Source organism: Castor canadensis, chromosome 7, assembly GCF_047511655.1.
Source record: "Castor canadensis chromosome 7, mCasCan1.hap1v2, whole genome shotgun sequence".
In the NCBI taxonomy this organism is placed as follows: Eukaryota; Metazoa; Chordata; class Mammalia; order Rodentia; family Castoridae; genus Castor; species Castor canadensis.
The window spans coordinates 69965947-69981010 of record NC_133392.1 but is presented as its reverse complement, the minus strand read 5'-3'; positions in this window follow the sequence as shown (position 1 = coordinate 69981010).

Genomic DNA, 15064 nt, shown 5'->3' with positions numbered 1-15064 from the left:
ATTTCTCCTGTCCAAGAATTCAGGTCTAATGGTTTTTGTGGTATCCTCTAAAAAGTTTGTTTCTCATTCTGTTGAATCACTGACTCCACTGGGTCATACACATCAGCTGTCACATGCTATGAACTATAATGTCATTAAGTGCATACTCCTGACCACTGGACAAGAAATGCCATTCTTAAATGTAAAGTAAACTAAAATATAGCATTATATTTTGAACAACAGTTGGAGAGAGAGAAATTCTGAAGGTGTCATTTAGGGCTCAGTAAAATTCCTATAAAGTGAAGGCACTCAGAACTTGAGGGACATTATGTCGTTAGCATCCTATATTTAGCTTCCAGTTCAATGTTGCCTCAGAAATTTGCATTGTAATCATCAGAATAAACAAATGGAATTTTTATTATGGGTGTAGTTCCAGTCAATAAAACATTGCTTCTCAGGTAATAAGAAACTTAACCTGTGTGACAATAGTTATCCAAAATATCACTAATTCTGTCTTCTTTTTCTTTAATTGTTTTCCTTATCTCCCATCATCTAAGCTACATCTCCAATCAGACAATAGTGTGTGACTGAAAGCTTTTCTTAGTGCATTATGTAGTAAAGAGCACAGAGAAATGCAAAACCACTAGGTATGCATACAAATATCTACTACTTTTAATGTGAGTGAATAAGAGGATTTTTGTAGTTTAAATCCTACATGAAACAAAGCCTCAATTGATTAGATTTTTCAAAGCAAGTCCAATCCTTCCTGTATGGCTTAATTGGTATCCAGTATTAATTAGTAGCAGATACCTAGAAGTGCACATAAAGAACACAACTCTCTCTTAAGAGCAGCCTTCAACATTCAAAGACTTTATGGGATTTTTTAAAAATAGTGTAAGCAATCCTAATAAAAGGTCAGAATTAATCAGCATTTTTCATAATTCTTTATGTGAGTTTTACTGATATATTTTCTTTTTCTTTCCAGTTTAATGGTCACTGACCCTTAGAATTCTAAATATATGATACTTATTTAAATATAACATTGCTAGACAGGACATCTAGCAAACTCCACACAGGGGAATTGATGGATAAAAAAACAAGATATAGGGAAGATGAGACTATCTGGCATCAAAAATGTCTCAGTGGGATACAAATAAGTAAGGCATGGGGATGAAATGAATTGGAACTGAATCTATTTGCATTAGGGATTGAACATGATGTGCTCAGTAGGAAAGTTTGAAACACTTCAGTGAACAATAGAAAAATAAGTTGAATATTTTAGCAGTTTCTGTATTCCTCAAATGAGCTTTTGTTGCATATCCCATTTCAGCCATTTTATTTCCAAAAGTAAGAACTTTTTAAACATGTATTTAAAAAAAAACACTATATATTTGCCCTTAAATATAGTCAAAATTTCCAGTACAATTGAAGTTTTGCCCTAGGTAACCACTTTCATTTGATGATTCCTAAGATTTTTAGGTTACCATTGTGGTGTTGTTTTGACTTGACCAAATTTTAAGGGACTCTGTAATGTGGAACAAGTCCCAGTTCTTTGTGGAAGATCTAACTTTCTTCTGATTCTTATCAAAACATTAGTTAGTTAATAAGAGTGTCCCTTTTTGTGATTTATTTGTCTTTTGCTGGCTAAAAATCTTTAAATACTGATCTGTATTAGTTTTCTAGAGTGGTCAAAAATAAAATGCAACAGAGTGAGTGGATTAAACATTTTTTTTCTCATATTAAGGGAAATTAGAAGTCCAAGATTAAGGTGTTGGTTTGGTAATTCTCAGGTCTGTCTGCTTGGCTTACAGACACATAGTCTCTAGGCCATAAGCCTACATCCCTGCTGTCTACTATTGTGTGGCCAAATTTCTTCTTCTTATAAGGATACCACTTAAATTTACTGGGGCCTGCTCATATGCTATCATTTAACATGAAATACCTTTTTTAAAGACTGCATTTCCAAAAACAGTCTCATTTTGAGGTACTGAGAGGTAGGGGTTCAGATATGAATTTTGGGGAAGCAATTCAATCTATTACACTATCTAGAAAAATCAGTCAGACCATGTATATTTTCAAGTAAAAGAAATATAGAAGTTCAGAAATTATGATGTAAAATAATTGATAACATTTTTTACATTATTCTATAAGGTACCACAGGAGACATAACACGAGTAGAATCTAACTTTATGGGTTTGACTACCTTCCCAACAGTTGACATCAAAAATCAGAAATAGGTTACTGGTAAATTTGAAGTAGTTTGTGGAGAGTTATAACAGAGAAATTATCTCTTTTAGGTCTTAACAATACATACTCAGTGGAGATAAAAGGATATTAGGAAACAAAAGAATGTAAACTAGACTCTACTTTTCCTATTAACAATCTACACTGACTATTTTGTTGAATGAATAAATGACTGAATAAAAAAGGGATTTAAGGGCTTATCACTGAGACATTTTTATTGGAAAATGCTATCCTCTGATAGAGTAAAAAATATTTCTTAAAGAATAACTACAATATGGTTATAGATAGTTTCATATTTATTTTCCAGAAGCAAAGAAATAAAAATATTAAATTGATTGTGGGATACAAAAGCTTATTCTACTATTTAGTCTTCCACATAAACCTCATCTCCTGCCATGATTGCCACTTTTATGTTTTAAACATTCAATATATTGCTGCAATTAATTTGCTCTCTACCTCCCAGGGCTAATCCCATCAAGTCAGACGCTCATGCTGCCTTCTCATCTCTCTCAGCTCCATTCAAATGACATTGCTAGTTTGAAAGATTTTCATATTTTAGATGAGATTGGGCATGTTCAAGGTGGTACAGCTGTAGATGAGACCTTCATATTTTAGACCATTAAGTAGTACTAAGCTTTGACCTCCACTGCATTTGGTGTGTATGCATACAGATGTGTGTGTGTGTGTGTGTATATATATATATATATATATATATATATATATATGGAGAAAATACATAGGTACACTACATATATACATACACCATGTAATCCATATAGAGAATATGTTTAAATTTAACGCACAGAAACATATACATAGTTCTCCTCTCCCAGTCCCTGTGTCTGTTTAGTAGAGTAAGTTGTAGCATTTAAAGTCCTTATTATTAGAATTTAAGTTCATGCCATCCAATAAACAATCCCAGGGCTTACATTTAATCTTTATATTTTTATATTTATATCTCCTTTAAAATATAGTACAAAATAAGTTCCCTGTGGTACAGAAACAATAGCAAAATATATAAAAAAAATAGTATCAGCTATTTCCTCATTTTATCCACCCTCCCTTCCCTTTGACATGCATAGGCATTTGGATCTTTACCTGAGTTAATGTCAACATACAAATTTACACTTTTTTTTATCAGATGACTCGATAATCACTCCTGAATAACTTATGTTTTACTGCCCATCCCTCAAGGCCAGTAGATATAACAGTGACGGCCATTTGGCACTTTCCCAAATATTCTAGCACTCTCTCCTCCAACTTACGATGATTGAACTTCACCCACTGTAAGACAAGCATGGATGTGTCACGTGCTTTTACCAGTAAAATGTGAACAGATTTAAACATGACCTCTCCAAAGGTGTTTAACTGAAAAGTCCAAGCTGATATCCACTTCTTTATGGATTCAAAGAGCTACACATACATACATGCACGTGCACACATAAATAAACACACATATACATACATACACATACACTTGCACACACACATATGCACACATAAGCTTTTCTCAGAGAAAGATTTCTCAGCTCTAATAAAACTCAGTTAAAAACTCAAATCAACCACTTGCTCTCTGAATCCACCTTTCTCTTCTCTCTCCTTGCCAAAAATTTCTTTCTCATTATAACTTATGAAAGTTGTCAATATATAAATAGGCTAGATATAGGGATCATCTCTCATCATTTGCATGAAATCAAAGCATATAGCACATATAGGAAATGTACAGAAGGTAAATGTATGGTTTATTCCCAAAAATAATTATGATTACCATATGTTGGTATCTAATTTTATTTCTCTGTGGGTGATATTAAACACATCCATGCCACACAATATTTTCTTTAATTTTTATTTATATTAACTAAAACAAATAAACATTTTAATAACTTTCTTATCTACTTATATAATTGGTTGAAGCCATGGTAGACAATTTCATAAAATGAAAAATTTCTTTTCTTCTTAATTTATTTTACCATAAACTGTCATTTTTTTAATTTTTTTTCTTTATTCATTTATTCATATGTGCATACATTGTTTAGGCCATTTCTCCACCCTGCCCTCTGCCTCCTTCCTCTCCTCCCAACCCCCCTCACTTCTAGGCAGAACCTGTTCTGCCCTTTTCTCCAATTTTCTTGAAGAGAAGACATAAGCTATAATAAGAAAGACATAGCATTTTTGCTTGTTGAGATAAGGATAGCTATTCAGAGAGATTCCTAACATTGCTTCCATGCACAAGTGTATCACAACCCGAATTGATTCATCTCTACCTGACCTCTTCACTACTTCCTGGTCACCTTCCCATATTGACCTCTGTCATTTTAAGGTTACTGTATTAGCTCCTCTGCAATGGGGACATCAAACATTTTCAAATTTTGGGTTTCCTACCTATCTCCATTCCTCCCATTTGTGCTCTTCCCTTATCATGTGACCCAAGTCCAACAACATTACTGCCTTTGCCCTACATCTAAAGTCCACATATGAGGGAGAACATACGATTTTTGGTCTTCTGAGCCTGGCTGACCTCACTCAGGATGATGTTCTCCAGTCCCATCCATTTATTTGCAAATGATAAGATTTCATTCTTGTTCATGGCTGAGTAAAATTCCATTTGCATAAATACCACATTTTCTTGATCTATTCATCAGTAGTCGGGCATCTTGGCTGTTTCCATAACTTGGCTATGTGAATAGTGCTGCCATAAACATGAGTGTGAGTCACATTCCTTTGAGTGTATCCCTAGGAGTGGAATTGCTGGATCATATGGCAGATCTCTGTTTAGTTTTTAAAGAAGCCTCCATATTGTTTTCCTGAGTGGTTGCACTAGCTTGCATTCCCACCAGCAGTGTACAAGGGTTCCTTTTTCCCCCACATCCTCGCAAACACCTGTTGCTGGTGATGTTTTTGATGATGGCTATTCTAACAGGAGTGAGGAGGAATCTTAGTGTGGTTTTGATTTGCATTTTCTTTATAGCCAGAGATGGTGAGCATTTTATCATGTGTTTTAGGCCATTTGAATTTCTTCTTTTGAGAAAGTTCTGTTTAGTTCAGTTGCCCATTTCTTTATTGGTTCATTGATTTTGGGAGAGTTTAGTTTTTTGAGCTCCCTGTGTACTCTGGTTATTAGTCCTTTGATGTATATAGATGGCAAATATTTTCTCCCACTTTGTGGGTGGTCTCTTCAGTTCAGAGACCATTTCTTTTATTGTGCAGAAGCTTTTTAATTTTATGAAGTCCCATTTGTCCATCCTTTCTCCTAGTTGTTGAGCTGCTGGGGTTCTATTGAGGAAGTCCTTGCCTATACCTATTTCTTCCAGAGTATTCCCTGCTCTTTTCTGTACTAACTTCAGAGTCTCAGGTCTGATATTAAGGTACTTGATCCATTTTGAGTTGATACTAGTACATGGATCTAGTTTCAGTTTTCTGCAAGCAGATAAGCACTTTTCTCAGCAACATTTGTTGAAGATGCTGTCTTTTCTCCCTCATGTGTTTTTGGCTCCTTTGTCAAAAATAAGGTGGGCATAGCTGTGTGGATTCATATCCAGGTCCTCTATTCTGTTCCACTGGTCTTCATGTCTGTTTTTGTGCCAGTACAATGCTGTTTTTATTTCTATTGCTTTGTAATATAGTTTGAAGTTGGGCATAACCTGTCATATTTAAATATTTCAATTTTCTTCCACATGGTCCTGGAGCTGTTAACTGAAATGTTTATTTTCTCTTTAATCTTTACTTTCCAGTGAATTCAGATCTTATTTGCTTACTTGTTGCTACATAGTATTATTTACTTACACTAGCGACATAAAATTGGGCATGTGGTATGTAACTTCAATTTGGAAAAAGATAAGGAAATAAACTGATAATCAGTTAGCTAAACAGACAGTTTAAATTGAACAAACTCATTGATTTGTTTCAAAAGACAATATATGAACTGTAACTGGGAAGAGAGGAAGTGGCTATAATAGATCACTTTAGGCTGTCATGGAAGAACATAGATTGAGAAAGAAGAAGACAGAGATGAAGAAAACCCAGCTACTTGCCAGGTTCTTATTCAATGCTCTAAATATCTTCTTATAGTCTCACAATAGTGGTATAAAGGAGGTTTTGCATTGTCAAATTAAAACCAAAAAGAAAAATTGAGGCTTTGGTAGGTTAACTATATTGATAGAAAAGTCATAATAGAAACGTACATTCTTACTCTTAAGCTCATTTTATTATATTACCCAAGTGCCATCGAGGATTGCAGTCTAATGCAAGTTGTAACACTGGGTAAGCTAAAGTAAAACGACAAGAAATCTACTTATATATTTTCACTGTTTGTGGCACTGAAATTTTCTAAAACTCTCATAAAAAGAACATAAGTCCAAGTTGATTCTCCATTTTACTTTTGAAGATAAAAGTAGAAAATATAGTGCTAAGATTATTCACTCAATCATTTCTGTAAAGAGTAAAACCAGAAAAGACCCCTGAAACCTACATACTTCACAATATATATCAGGGAGTCAACCTTAGCCAGTAAGTATTGGAGGCCATAAATTGAATTGATGGATTTGCCTTTTTGAAAAGCAGAACATAAACATTCTTGTAAAGTACTCTAATGATTCCTTTTCCTACTTTAAATTTTCAATTTTTCCTGTCATTTTATTTCTTATACATTCATAATCATTTTGATGTAAAAGTAAACAAATATAATTACATTTGCAAAACTAGAAGAGGTATCAAGGTAAAAATTAACTGCAATAAATTACTAAGTAATTGAGAAAATTATCATCTCATCTGAATTAAAGTTCAGCACACACACACACACACAGAGAGAGAGATGCAGAGAAAAATTGTTTTCTGCGAGGGTTCAATAAGAAAAGTAAAGGTGCAAATTCAGACCCTGACTGATAGCTTGAGTTCATATTATGGTGCCACTTACCAAAATGTTTTGAGGCAAGTGATTGAACATCTAAATAAACAAATTTAGGGAAAATTGAATTAAATTATCACATTTATTGAAATCCTCTTAGTGACCATGAATAACAATACTGTATTACATACCTGGAATTTGCTAAGAGGGTAGATCCAAAATGTCTTCACCATTAAATAAGGAAATAAATAAGTAAATAAACAACTAAAGGTAACTAGGAAAGAAGACAGATATATTAATTTGTTTGATTGTATCATTCTGCAACGTATTACATTACATACACCTAAGTCATACCTTAGGTGTATGACTTGTGTTCTTATGAAAGGAGCGATTTGTACACAGATGTGCATAAAGGGAAGATGGCATGCAGGCACAGGGAGAGGGTGGCCAACTGCAGTACCAGGCAACACGCCTGAATAGATCTTCCCTAGCCACACAAGATGGAATCAGCCCTGCCAGGATCTGGATTTCAGATTTCTAGCTCCACTACTGTGAGACTAAATCTTTGCTGTTGAAGTCATCTAATATGTGGTACTTTTTACAAAGCTACCTGCTACACTCAGCTTTCTATTGCTATACTTAAAGACTTGAGATAATTAACTTATAAAGAGAAAGTTTGGGGTTTTTTTCCTGCTCACAATTTTTGAAGTTGCAGTCTGTTATCAACTGGGCCTCTTGCTTTTGGTCTATGGTGAAGCAGCATACAATGGCAGAAGTATGTGGTGGAGAAGAACCACTTAATCAAGAGTTGGCAAAGAGAAAAGACCAAGAGGATTGGGTCCTACAACCTCTTTCAAGGGCACAACCCCTATAACCTAAGGTCCTCTCACTAGGCCCTGCCTCCTAAAGATTCCACCATTTTTCAATAGCTAGCTTGACCTTAAGCAGTCAAGACTGAGGGTTTGAAGATGCAGCTAGCTAAAGTCACCGGAAAACAAACATAGGGCATGAGAACAAAGATGTAGGACGTGGGCCGAAACAGCACTTCCCCCTGAATGTGTCACCAGGATGAGGGCCAAGGAGTTAGAGGGGGACAAGAGCAATTAAAGTTTGACAAACAACCTCATGGAGGGGGATGAGGGAGGAAAGAAAAAAAAAATGAGTCAGGATCTTATAGCAAAACATAGAAACAACATATAAGAAAACTGTTTGCAGGGGCTTACAAACTGTACCTTAACATCAAGGACCTTAATATTAGACCAGAAACTCTGAAGTTAGTACAGGAAAGAGCAGGGAATACTCTGGAAGAAATAGGTATAGGCAAGGACTTCCTCAATAGAACCCCAGCAGCTCAGCAACTAAGAGAAAGGATGGACAAATGGAACTCCATAAAATTAAGCTTCTGCACAACAAAAGAAATGGTCTCTAAACTGAAGAGACCACCCATAGAGTGGGAGAAAATATTTGCCAACTATACATCAGACAAAGGACTAATAACCAGAATATACAGGGAAATTTAAAAAACTAAGCTGTCCCAAAATCAATGCACCGATAAAGAAATGGGCAAGTGAACTAAACAGAACTTTCTCAAAAGAAGAAATTCAAGTGGCCAAAAAACACATGAAAAAATGCTCAACATCTCTAGCCATAAAAGAAATGCAAATCAAAACCACACTAAGATTCCACCTCACCCCTGTTAGAATAGCCATCATCAAAAACACCACTACCAACAGGTGTTTGCAAGGATGTGGGGAAAAAAGAACCCTTGTACACTGCTGGTGGGAATGTAAACTAGTGCAACCACTCAGGAAAACAATATGGAGGCTTCTTAAAAAAACTAAACATAGATCTACCATTTGACCCAGCAATACCACTCCTGGGGATATTCCCAAAGGAATGCAACTCAGGTTACTCCAAAGGCACCTGCACACTGATGTTTATTGCAGCAGTATTCACAATAGCCAAGTTATGGAAGCAGCCAAGATGCCCCATTACTGAAGAATGGATTAAGAAAATGTGGTATTTATGCACAACAGATTTTTACTCAGCCATGAAGAAGATTGAAATCTTATTATTCACAAGTAAATGGATAGAACGGGAGAACATCATTCTGAGCGAGGTTAGCCAGGCCCAGAAGACCAAAAATTGTATGTTCTCCCTCATATGTGGACTTTAGATGTAGGGCAAAGACAGTAATGTTGTTGGTCTTGGGTCACATGACAAGGGGAGAGCACATACGGGAGGTATGGTGATAGGTAAGAATACCAAAACATGAAAGTGTTTGATGTCCCCACTGTAGAGGAACTAATACAGAATTCTTAAAGTGACAGGTCAATATGGGAAGGGGATCAAGAACTAGTAAAAAGGTCAGTTAGAGATTAATCAATGTGGGATGTAACACATTTGTCCATGGAAGCAATGCTAGGAATCTCTCTCTATAGCTATCCTTATCTCAACTAGCAAAAATGCTTTGTCTTTCTTATTATGCTTATGTCTTCTCTTCAACAAAACTGGAGAAAAAGGCAGAACAGGTTCTGGCTGGAAGTGAGGGGGGTTGGGGGTAGAGGGAAGAGGAGGGGGATAGCGGGGAGAAATGACCCAAACAATGTGTGCACATGTGAATAAATGAATACAACATTAAAAAAAAAGGAACCGGATTAAAAAAACCCGTAGATGTCATAATTGTGACGGCTCAGTCTTTCTGACCCCACCCTCAAAGATGATCTGTCTTTCTGTACTTCAATAAACTTCCTCTTGCTTGCTACTTACCCATTGTCCCGGCTTGTCATTCTTTGACCCAGAACAAGAACCTGCCCCAACAAACTTAACCTGTGTGGCATCACAATTAGTCATTCTGGTATCAGCACCACCCTGGAAACCAAGCTTTTGACACATGAACCATTGGGAGACATACATTCTTATTTCTTTTCATGTATCATTTGTTAGTCAAACACTGGACATTTAAAATAACATAATGTGACAACTCGGAAAATGAAATCCACTGCACCTTGGTTTTTTGCTATTATTGATTGCTTGTTAAATGACTTCCCCTGAACTATTTGTAGATGTCTGTGTTGTGTATAGCTTCTGAAGTCTCTCAGCGCAGTTATCTTAGTAGTGAGCTAATGGCTCAACAGAGATTTCCTTAAAAGCCTGCAACGAATACTTCTCCAAGTTTTTGCTAAAAGTCTTTGTTTATACTTTGGAGCACACTCTCAATGGTCAGCCAGGCAGTTTACATCACTTCGTCTTCACTTAGTGCTTTGTGTATAGCTTTAAGATCATCTGGCAGTGGACACTTTGGAAGAGTTCAAGTCTTACCTGCATTACACATCCACGAACAGGTGAACCTGTACATGTGTGTGTACTCTTCTTGATTCCCAAAACTAGGCCAGAACTCTTCACAACCTGTGGCCATCTCGGTTGTAGCTTTTCCTGTTTCAGTTTTTTGGTCAACTTCTTGTCCATTCCGACTGCTACTGCTGCCTCAGAAAATTTCAATGCTGGTCATTTGTTGTTAGTGGGTTTTTCCTACAAATCTCTTCAAAGAAAGACTATTATCAAAGGGCAAGCTCTGAGTGGTGTTTTTGAAGGAGATGCCAGATAGGTCAAATAATTACCATTTTTCTGAGGATGAGGTATTGGAGGTACCCAAATTTCATTTAGTCCCCACTGGAACTAAAAGATTTTGCTGTTCTACACCATGGGTGTGGGGCTTTTGGTTTGCAAGTTTATTGCAGAGCTGAGGAGGAAGGAGGGAGATGTAATAAATTAATCTGTCACTTGTAGGTTCTTTTTATTGTTGTTGTTGTTGGCAGTTATGGGGTTTGAAGTCAGGGCCTTTCACTTGCTAAGCAAAAGTTCTACTAGTTGAGCCCCTCTTTTGCTTTCAGTTATCTTTTAGAGAGGATGTTGCATTTTTGTCCTGAGGAAGCCTCAGACCTTGATACTTCTTATGCCTCCCAAGTAGCTGGGACCACAGCACACAGCACCATGACCAGCTAGTTGATTGAGGCGGGAGTCTCACTTAATGTTTTCCTGGACTGGCAAAAAATGATCCTCTTCATCTCCACTCCCCAGGAAGCTAAGATTATGGCTAATGTTATTACCAAGAGTCAGTTTTTTTTTTTTTAAATAAAATGCTCTGAAGTTGTTGCTAGCCTTTGGCTAATTTTTAAAAAGTCTGAAAAAATCCAATTCTGACAGTAGTGTTCTCATTGCTTTTATGAAGGAGAGGTTATGTAGACTCCTTCACTTTGCTATTCTGGCTCATGCAATTGCCATTTTAATTTGTATGTCACTAACAGTAAATGATGGGGACAACTTTTCAAGTACTTATATGGCACCAATATATCTTGTTTCATGGAGCTTCCCTTCCTAGGTGTTGTCCTCTTTCATTGAATTGTACATTATCTTATATTTGTTGCTTAAATATTGTTTATACTGAATACAAATCCTTAATCAGACATGAGTTGTATAAATATAATCAACCAGGACATGACTTACCTTCATCTTTTCATCTTTTCATTCTCTTATCACTGTCTAAAATGGCAAAAGCTTTGGTAAAGTCTAGCTTAAAAATAATTTTCTCTATGCTTTGGTAAAGTTTGAAAAAACTCATTGTAATTGAAAGTCAACCATCTTTTCTCTTATGCTTTCTTCTACAAGTTTCATAATTACATCCAAATCTATGATCTATTTTGAAATAATTTTTCATTGAGACCAAAAAAAAAAAGAACTGCAAGAATTTCTCATACCATAAAAATGTGAGCCCCAAATGGTTCATCAACCCGATCTGCATCATAAAAAACTTCTAAGAGAAGAGCTCTCTGGCTTATGGGTCAGCATTATATGGACCAAGAAAATAATAAACTGACATTAATCAAAATTTAAAGTCAATCATTGCTTGCTTAGCAAGAATTATGTCCTGAGTCAAACCCCACTACTGCCAAAAAAATAAAAAATAAAAAAAACCATAAAGTCAATCACTAATAATAAAAGAATAAGCCATGGACTGTGAAAAATATCAGTAATATATAAATCTGACAAAATACTTCTATCCAAAATATAAAGAGCTCTTTACAATTCAAAAATAAGAAAGCACAGTACCTAATTTTTAAAAATGGAGAAAAGATTTATTTCATGCAAAATACACAAATGGCAAATATCCATATGAGAAGGTACTTAATATCTTTAATTACAAGTGAAATGCAAGTTAAAACAATAATCACCAGTCTAACCAATCAGCTGTTTGGATTTCTTTTGCTGAACCCAGATCAGAATGGTGGAAAGGTAAAGCAAAGGTCTTCTAGTGTTAGCAATCCCAAGCTTTGGGCACCCACGGCCTCAGGCTGGCCATGAAGGCTCAAAGACATCCAGTTCTAAAACCTGAGATCTAGGGGTTTAAGTTTCCAGGCTTTGGTAGCCAGATGGTATGACTTTAGTCACTCAGTCTCTGAGCTTCAACAACCAATGACCCTGACCCTGACTCTTAGGCGCTTTTGTAATCCTTGGCTTCTGGAAGAAGTGAGTGGCAGAATCAACAGACAGTAGCAACAGGCAGCACCTGTTCCCCATCCTTTCTGCACTCAACCATTCTTTCAAACTTTTCAGCTGCTTTTTTTTTTAGTTCTGGAGATGGAACTGAAGGCTTCATGCATGCTAAACAAACTTTTTATCTCTTGAGCCATATCCCCCAGCACTTTTGTTTGTACTTTAGTTTTTGACCCGAGGATTTAACTTTGCCTAGGCTGGCCTTGAACTCAAGATCCACCTGTCTCTGTTCACAAGCAACTGGGATTATTATATGTGTGCCCCCACACTTGACTTTCAGTCGCTCTTGTCACTGTGCTACTGATGCCACTGTCACAGGCAGCTACTGCTACCACTCTGCTGATGCTTCCACTGTCTTCTCTTTTAGTTATCAGCTCAGCCCACATTACTAGGGGTAAATATTAAAAGATAGGCAAGAAAATACTATTTGGGAGAAGCCTTTGGGCTTAATGTTCCAACACTGGTTGGCAGCACAGGATGCTATCTCCCAAATGATTCAAAAAGTGAGCTGAAGACTTGCTTATATCGCCAGAAAAGGTAGAAGGGGTGAATGTAACAAGAGTGTTTAAACCAACCGCAACATACCTTCACGCAAATGAAGGACCATGTTTGTAGCAATCACAGGGCTTTTACTGGACCACCAGGGAAATGCTCCTCCTTTGGCCTGAGTGAAAATAGTTAGAAGGTAAGCAAGGTCTTCTAGTGTTCACTGAGGTTTGGCTTAAAGTGCTGCCTTCCAAGGTGGTGGCATATGGTGTGAAGCATATATTCAGCCATGGTTTTAGTGGTTCTCTGCAGCTGCTGCAGTGTCCTCAGAGTGATTGTGAAGTGTCCAAAGCAGCTGGGCTGCCATGAGAAGAGTCCGGCACATTGCCAATAAAGGGGTTGCTTAACTGACAGCTCCCTTCTCAAGGCTGCCAGGCATACAGAAAGGACCTGTCAAACAGCCCACTCTTGATAGTTTTAATCATTCCCAGAAAGAATTAAAAAGGTTCCTACAATAAAGACATAACAAAAGCTCAACATAGAAATAACAAGTCTATTAGCCTTAACTGATACTTAACAGTATTCAACAATACTTAACATTGGTTAACTCCTGTCCTAGGGCCCCAGGGAGAGATGAACCCTTCCAATCTCTCTCACCAGTACATAGTCACTAAAACAGGTCACTAACAGACTAGTGCTATCAAGTGACTGTTATTATATGCAAATTTACATCAATAAAATCGATTGAAACTACATATAATATTTTAAAACAGTGTCAGAGCATGTAAGTTTTGATGATTATCATTCTCATACATAAAAAAAACCTGCCAGATACATTACAGTCACAAAACAAAACAAAATAAGTGAATTTATAACACTGAGTGACTAACAAATTTAACATTGATACCTGGTTAAAGAAATTTTGAAATATAACCAGTGAACTCCTATGAAACACAAAGATTTTCAGAGTTACTCCCTGAGATAATTACAAAGAGGTTTTATTTTAATAAAATAAACAATTCTGAGTTATCTTTTGGTATTTTGTTCATTTATGTTTAAGTATACTCAGCTTGGTTTTGTCTAAGAATGTATGAGAAAACAAAGGTATCGCTCAGAAATTTTTCTGGTCGTTTTTGTTTATTCTCATAAAAGTAGTCAAAGAATTAATGATTTCACTTGCAGTTTTTCAGGTACACTATGTTTTCTCTGAAGGGCTTATAAGAATTGTTCCATGGATCTTTCCTAGAACCATGGAGGAATGAATTTTAGGTAGCAATTAGCCATGAGTGATGGGTGAGACAGGATAGTTAGATCAGAGGACTGGAAAATTATATAATTTTAATAAATATCAAAAGGGTAAGACTCAGACATTGAAAGTAAAAACTAAAAAGCTAGAACAGCCAACCACCTCTTCCCATCTCCTTTCAGATGCTATGTTGTAAGAACAGGGAGACTTAAAAGGCTAAGTTGCAAAGCACCTTGAATGGGTGGAGGGCAAAAAGAATGGAAGGCTTATCTGGTAAAGGGATGTTCTAAAGCACACCTACTGTCTCTGTGTTTTGGGTAGTCTTGGATGACATCTTCCTGTTTTAATACACATCTTGGCAGCCCAGATCCATTGTCTTAATGATTGGAGGTTGTTAGACATGACCATGTCTATTTTAACTGTGAAAGTACAGGACTAAGATGAGGACCACCATTTTCATTCTAAGAGATGAGGACCATCATTTTGAGTCATTATTGCCATTTCCTGTATTGGAAGCAGGAAATGTTTCTCCCTTTTTTACTCCATTTCTCCCTGCCTTTATCCTGTTATACTAAATTCCTTTCCTAATAAACTTTGCTATTACTCTTACTACATTTTTGAGTCTTGCCTGAATTCCTCTGTTTCACTCAAGAACTGAGGTATATGCCAGTGCTAACCTTTCCAGTAACAGAAAATACCAAAAGTTAATGTAT